Below are 7,101 nucleotides of genomic sequence, written 5' to 3' on the forward strand. Positions count from 1 at the left end.
TTCTGAGAACTTAGTCTTCTGACAAAAAGGATCTTCAGGTACCTGTTCTAATGCTGACCTGAGAACACAAGCGGTTTGAAAATCAGCATAATGCTGGTGAGTTCATAAGTGGTTTTTGTCTGTGAAAATGTTCAAGTTTCCTTTCTGTTTCTAAAATGTTATGCACACCAAGAAAATCCCATATTTTCTTAAAAAGGTTGGTTATCGTTTGTCAACATGTAAAGTAGAGTTGTACACTGAAAAACATGTTTTCTCTTGTAAAGATGTATAGTTAGGTTATCTGGATTGACATACTATTCTGGTTATGTACCAATGTATTCCCAGGAAAGTCCCATACTTTCCTGATTGTGTTACCAATTCTGAAAGATGTAAAGTTATCCGGTTTGTTATCCTTTCTGGTTATGTAAACATTTCCCCAGGAAAGTCCCATAATTTCCTGAATGTTTGTTACCGTATGTAAAAGATGTATTCCTATTAGACATGGTTATGTAAAAGGTTTCCCAGGATAGTCCCATACTTTCCTGAATGTTGGTTACCGTATGTGCAAGATGTATTCCTATTAGACCTGGTTATGTTGTGAATTGTATAAAGTTGTTCATTATTACCATAAGTAAATCTCTGTTATCCTAATTGCGAGTTCCATAACCATACAATGGACTAAACATGTGGCAATAAGTAGTCCACATACTTATGACTTTCATCACCCTTGAACCATTTTGGTTTGGTTGTAGCTAGCAGCCAGGTGTGGGGTACTCAGCCCTGTATAGATCTATACACTCAAGTCACGCTCTCTAAATCCCAGAGATTCTGGTTACAGGTGTAGTCCTCCACTCGCGTATCTCTGTGGAGTGTTCGCCGAGGACGTGCCTCCAATCATACATGATTAACAAATTTACTAATAATAATATGATAGTCCTCCACTCGCGTATATATGTGGAGTGTTACCGAGGACAAAACAGTGTACATGTTTTATGTTCAAATGTCCTAATGCCATGCTTTTAACGGATAAAATGTGGAAAACCATTTGTGAAATATATGTAAAACATAACAGTTTAAAATCCATTTCACAAATAGACGTTTACGTGATTTGCATGTTCAAACGGTTATCAGTTGTAGTAATCAGTGTTAAAAGCATATAACATGTGAAACACACACATGAAAACATGTTTTTAAGTACAAGTAATCCTTTGTACTTTGCTTGTGTTCCCCCCTGAAAACAGTGAAAACAGTGAAAAAGGGTTGGGGTATGAACTCATCGGACTCGGAAATGCGACGGTTTCGGACACTACACGTTTGTTCAGGGCTTGATTACTCACGATGTCCATATGTAAAATGTAATAATGTCCATATATATCTAATTGGATTTACAATCACTAGTTATATGGAACATTACACTCCAACGAGGTTAAACACCTCAAAACGAGCGTTTGGAGTGACCCGGGTGACATCTTCGGACGTGTAATGGCACTAGGGACTTGGGATTTGAGTTTACTCCCCAAGAGTAAACATTTAAGGGAGTTTACAGCCACAAAACACACACATACATGAGTTTACGGCCGTAAACTCATGTTGGTGTGATTTTGAGTGTTTAATGGCTTGTTTGGACATGGGGATTGTTGGAATGGATTTCCAAAATGCCTTGGAATGGATTAAATGAATTTATACCATTTAAAAGGGAGTTCACAGCTGTAAACTTGGAGTTTACGGCTGTAAACTCACCCATGGTCAAGAATAATTCATTTGAGGTACAAAGAACAATCACATGTGATTCTAGTTAATTTTCCAAGCCTTGTTATGAATCTAGGGCACAATTTAGCATATTTTTAGGAGTTTACGGCCCAGGAGTGTTCTATGGCCGTAAACTCTCATATGTAGGGTATTTGATGTGTTTAAGGTCCCCAAACTATTTTTAGATGGTTCTAGGATTTACCACAAGGCTATTGGTTAAGTTTCAAGGCATTCTAACGTGTAAAAATGAGTTTATCCCCCATCTTTGAGGAGTTTACGGCCCAAGAACATGCCTTGGCTGTAAACTCTCTTTTGTCCCTCAAAATGCAAGGTTAAGGTGTTCTAAGTCTAGGTTTGTAAGCCTCAAGGTCATATCTAAGTCCCAACTATGATTTGGAAGGGTTAAATGGCTCAAAAACCCCATTTTTGTGTGTTTACAGCCCAAGCTTACTCCTTGGACGTAAACAGATGTTCCAGGTCCTAAATCTCATTTTGAACTCAGATTTGAAGGCCTAAGAGGTTGAATAACAAGCTAGGAAGGTTACCTCTATGATTTGGAGCCTTAAATCTTTGATTTTGGACCTTAATTTAGAGTGAGGAGAGAGGTTAGACAGAGAGTAGTGAGATGAAGCCAAAAGCTTCAAATGAAGGCTTAGAACACTTTATATAGTGTCTAAGTTTTGGACACGGTGGATTTCTACCCGATACCAGCGTTAGGCGAGGCTTTTGGTCGTACCCGATTAGGTTGCTGTAACCCGATATGGTCGATTCTAGAAATATTCCGATCACTAATATGGGGTGTTAAAATGATTTCTAATTGTGTTAAGACACCCATTAAGTCATTTTAGATATGCACAAGTTAATGACTTAATTAAATAAGAAAATCGGAATCGAATTTGAAAATGACGATTGGTTGCTTGAATTGAACTACGAAAGAGTTACAAGAAGTGGTACGGAAATTTCGGGTTGTTACATTATCCCCCCGTTAAAGGGAATTTCGTCCCGAAATTCAAGGTTAAAACACGAGACAAGATACAAATCATGGATCTGGAAAGTGTTGTGGGTACTTCTGTTTCATTGAGTCTTCCTGCTCCCAAGTGAATTCCGGTCCCCGCTTGGCATTCCAGCGAACCTTCACTAATCGGATACGACTTTTCTTTGTACGTTTGACTTCTCGATCCATGATTTCGATCGGTTCCTCCACAAAGTTTAGGTTTTCATTGATCTCGATCTCGTCTATAGGAATCACTAGGGTTTCATCAGATAGACACTTTTTGAGATTTGAGACATGGATGACAGGATGAATGTTACTAAGTTTGTGAGGTAAACGAAGTTTATAGGCTACCGGACCGGTCCTGGAGAGGATCTCGAAGGGTCCAATGTATCTAGGGTTAAGTTTCCCACGTTTACCAAAACGTACAATGCCTTTCCAGGGCGAGACTTTCAATAGAACACGATCTCCAACCTGGAATTCTAGAGGTTTCCGACGGTTATCAGCGTAACTCTTTTGGCGATCTCGTGAAGCTTTTCATCGGTCTCGGATTTGAATGATCTTTTTGGTGGTTTCGCGGATGATTTCAGGACCAGTGAGAGCACTATCGGGGACTTGACTCTTGGCTAACTGTGCATCCCCCACCTCGGCCCAGCACAGAGGGGATCTACACTTACGACCGTATAGGGCTTCAAACAGAGGAGCCCTAATGCTAGTGTGGTAACTGTTTTTGTATGAGAATTCGATCAAAGATATATGTGTGTCCCACAACTTTCCAAAGTCAATGACACACGCCCTAAGCATGTCCTCCAGGGTTTGGATTGTTCTCTCACTCTGTCCATCGGTCTAAGGATGATATGTCGTGCTCATATCTAGTTTGGTTCCAAGGGCTTTCTGAAGGGACTGCCAGAATCTGGAGGTAAACCTGCTATCTCGATCAGAGATAATGGATGTAGGTACACCATGTAGTCGGACTACCTCCTGGATGTACATTCGCGCGAGTCTTTCCATTTTGTATGATTCTTTGATAGGAATGAAGTGAGCGGACTTTGTCAAACGATCGACAATTACCCAAATGGTATCGTACCCACTAGAACACTTGGCCAGTTTGGTGATGAAGTCCATGGTAATCATCTCCCATTTCCATTCGGGGATCTCGAGCTGTTGGAGCAGACCCGAAGGTTTCTGGTGCTCAACTTTGACTTTGGCGCAAGTCAGACACTTACCCACGAACGTAGCTATCTCAGTTTTCATGTTTGGCCACCAATATTGTTTCTTGAGGTCCAGGTACATCTTGTCAGAACCTGGGTGAACAGAGTATTTGGTTTTGTGTGCTTCCCCCATGACAATTTCCCTGAATCCTCTGGACTTTGGAATCCAGATCCGATCCATGAAACAATAGACTCCGTCACCTCTGACCTCAAGTTTCTTTTCCATTCCTCTCAAGGTTTCGATCAACATGTTCTCAGGTTTGAGTGCTTCTAACTGGGCTTCTCGGATTTGCATGGGTAAGTTGGAATGGATAGTCATTGTCTGGTTCTTCATTTTGTGGCCTGCACTTTCCTTTCGGCTAAGGGCATTTGCTACCACATTGGCCTTGCTGGGATGGTAACGGATTTCACACTCATAATCATTGAGTAGTTCTACCCATCGCCGTTGCCTCATGTTCAAGTCTTTCTGATCAAAGATGTGCTGCAGGCTCTTGTGATCAGTGAAGATTGTGCACTTGGTTCGATGGAGATAATGTCTCCAAATCTTCAATGCAAAGACTACGACTCCTAGTTCCAAGTCATGTGTGGTATAGTTAACCTCGTGTGCTTTCAACTGTCTTGAGGCATAAGCAATAAATTTTCCTCTTTGCATAAGCACACAGCCTAAACCTTGGTTAGACGCATCGCGGTAGACAACGAAGTCCTCTGTCCCTTCGGGTAGGGACAGAACAGGCGTGCTGCATAAGGCTCTCTTCATCGTTTGGAATGCAGTTTTTTATTTATCACTCCAACAAAAGGGTACACCTTTCTGTGTTAGAGTGGTTAAGGGTTTGGCGATTTTGGAAAAATTCTGGATGAATCTCCGATAATAGCCGATGAGACCCAAGAATTGACGGATTTCTGTGGGTGTCTTCGGTGCCGACCAATTCTCTATCGCTTTAATATTGGAAGGATCCATGTGAATGCCCTCCTCTCTTACCACGTGACCGAGGAAAGTTACCTTCCGTATCCAGAATTCACACTTGGAGAACTTCGCGTATAGCTTCTCGGATCTAAGGGTCTCCAACACTAACCTCAAGTGGTAAGAGAGGAGGGCATGAACACAGCCGGTGCATTGGTTAGACCGAAGGGCATCACTACGAACTCGTAGTGTCCATATCGATATCTAAAAGTTGTTTTTGGAAACATCACTCTCTTGAACTCGTAACTGATGGTACCCTGATCGAAGGTCTATCTTTGAGAAATAGCTGGCTCCCTGGAGTTGATCGAAGAGGTCATCTATTCGCGGAAGAGGATATCGGTTCTTAACGGTCAACTTGTTCAACTCACGGTAGTCGATACACATCCGAAAGGATCCATCTTTCTTTTTGACAAACAGTACCGAAGCTCCCCAGGGTGAGGAACTCGGTCTAATGAATCCTTTACTGAGCAACTCATTGAGTTGGCTGGATAACTCCTACATTTCTGCTAGAGCTAAGCGATACGGAAACTTCGCTACGGGAGTAGCTCCAGAAATTAGGTCAATACGGAACTCGACCTGACGTTCGGGATGAATTCGTGGAAGCTCTTCGGGAAAAACATCAGGAAAGTTACAGACTTCGGGGATGCTCGGGAGGTCTTTAACTTCCTGTTTCTCGTTGATCACATGGGCTAAGAATGCAATGCACTCCTTTCGTAGGAGCTTTCGAGCTTTGATGCAGGAAATGATATGAAGATTGGAACTACGTTTATCGCCATGGATTACGAGAGTCTGATCCGAAGGAAGGTTGAGATGGATGGCTTTTTCGTAACAAAGGATATCAGCATGATTAGGACTCAACCAATCCATGCCAATGATAACATCAAAGCTCTTAATGGAAACTAGCATGAGATTTATAGGAAATGAGTAGTCATTCAGGGTAAGCGTACAACCTATGAATACATCGCTAGCGCTTTCTTTCTCACCGTTAGCCATCTCGATGGTAAATGTTTAAGTTAGTGGCTGGGGATTATGTTTTAGGTTATGATTGAATGCATGACTAACAAAATTCCTTTCAGCACCCGAATCGAAAAGAATACTAGCATATGAGTTGTCGAGAAGGAATGTACCCGAAACAACAGTGGGATCGGCGACTGCTTCCTCCCGTCCCATGGTTAGAACTCTTCCGGTGTTATCAACAGTTGACTTCTTGGGGCAGTTCCTTTTAAAGTGCCCAACCTCTCCACAGTTGTAGGAAGCTTGACTAACGCCTGCTCCAGATGATTGGTTGGCCGATTGGGTCGGAGTTTTGTAGAATCAAACTGTGTGCCCTTTCTTACCACAGTTGGTACAAGATAGTTCTCGGTAGGTGCCAGGATTGTGATGGTATTTGCACTTGTCACTCAGAGGAAGATTACCAGCATATCTGCTGGTAGGATTTGGAGTTGTGGATCCCACAACAGAAGCAACAGCAAAGGGGGTAGTAGCAGCATGGACTGCTACAGTCTGCTGTTTCTTGGAAGATTCTTGGGAAGATTGACCCTTCTTCTTCTTCTAGAATTTTCTCTTTTCACCACTCCTTTGAGTCGGCTCAGAAGTGGTAGTGGTTTCCTCAACATCATCGCTATGATCAATTAGGGTTTGGGCTAAAGTCTTGGCACTATCATAGGTGTCCGGACGGGTAGACAAGACATGACCCTTTGTCGATTGGGTTAACCCCCAAATGAACCTTTCGATCTTTTTGCTCTCAGGAATGACTAGTCCCGGGCAGAGAAGTGCGAGATCATCAAATCGGGAAGTGTATGCAGCAATGTCGGAAGCTTTCATTTTCTAGTTCCAGAGCTCGTGCTCTAGTTTCTGCATTTCACCACGGGGGAAGTATTCATCTATGACGAGCTCTTTCATGGCTTCCCAGCCCATGGCGTTGGCTACGGGTAGGGTCAGAGATTTGACTCGGCCATTCCACCAAGTCAAGGCTTTATCAAAGAAGGTATAGGTTGCGAACTTGACCTTATCAGATTCCGCGCAGGCACATATTTCGAAGATGGATTCGATTTTCTCGAACCATCAGGATAAGGAAATGACACCTCCAGTGCCATTGAAGGATGTTGGTTTCGCATTCATGAAATCCTTATAGGAACCCCCTTTTTGGTGTCCCTGGCTATTTTCGGGGTTCTGGGACTGGGTACCACTTCCTGAGCCACCAGGGTTTA

This window comes from Lactuca saligna, chromosome 8, assembly GCF_052625555.1.
Source record: "Lactuca saligna cultivar CGN05327 chromosome 8, ASM5262555v1, whole genome shotgun sequence".
In the NCBI taxonomy this organism is placed as follows: domain Eukaryota; kingdom Viridiplantae; phylum Streptophyta; class Magnoliopsida; order Asterales; family Asteraceae; genus Lactuca; species Lactuca saligna.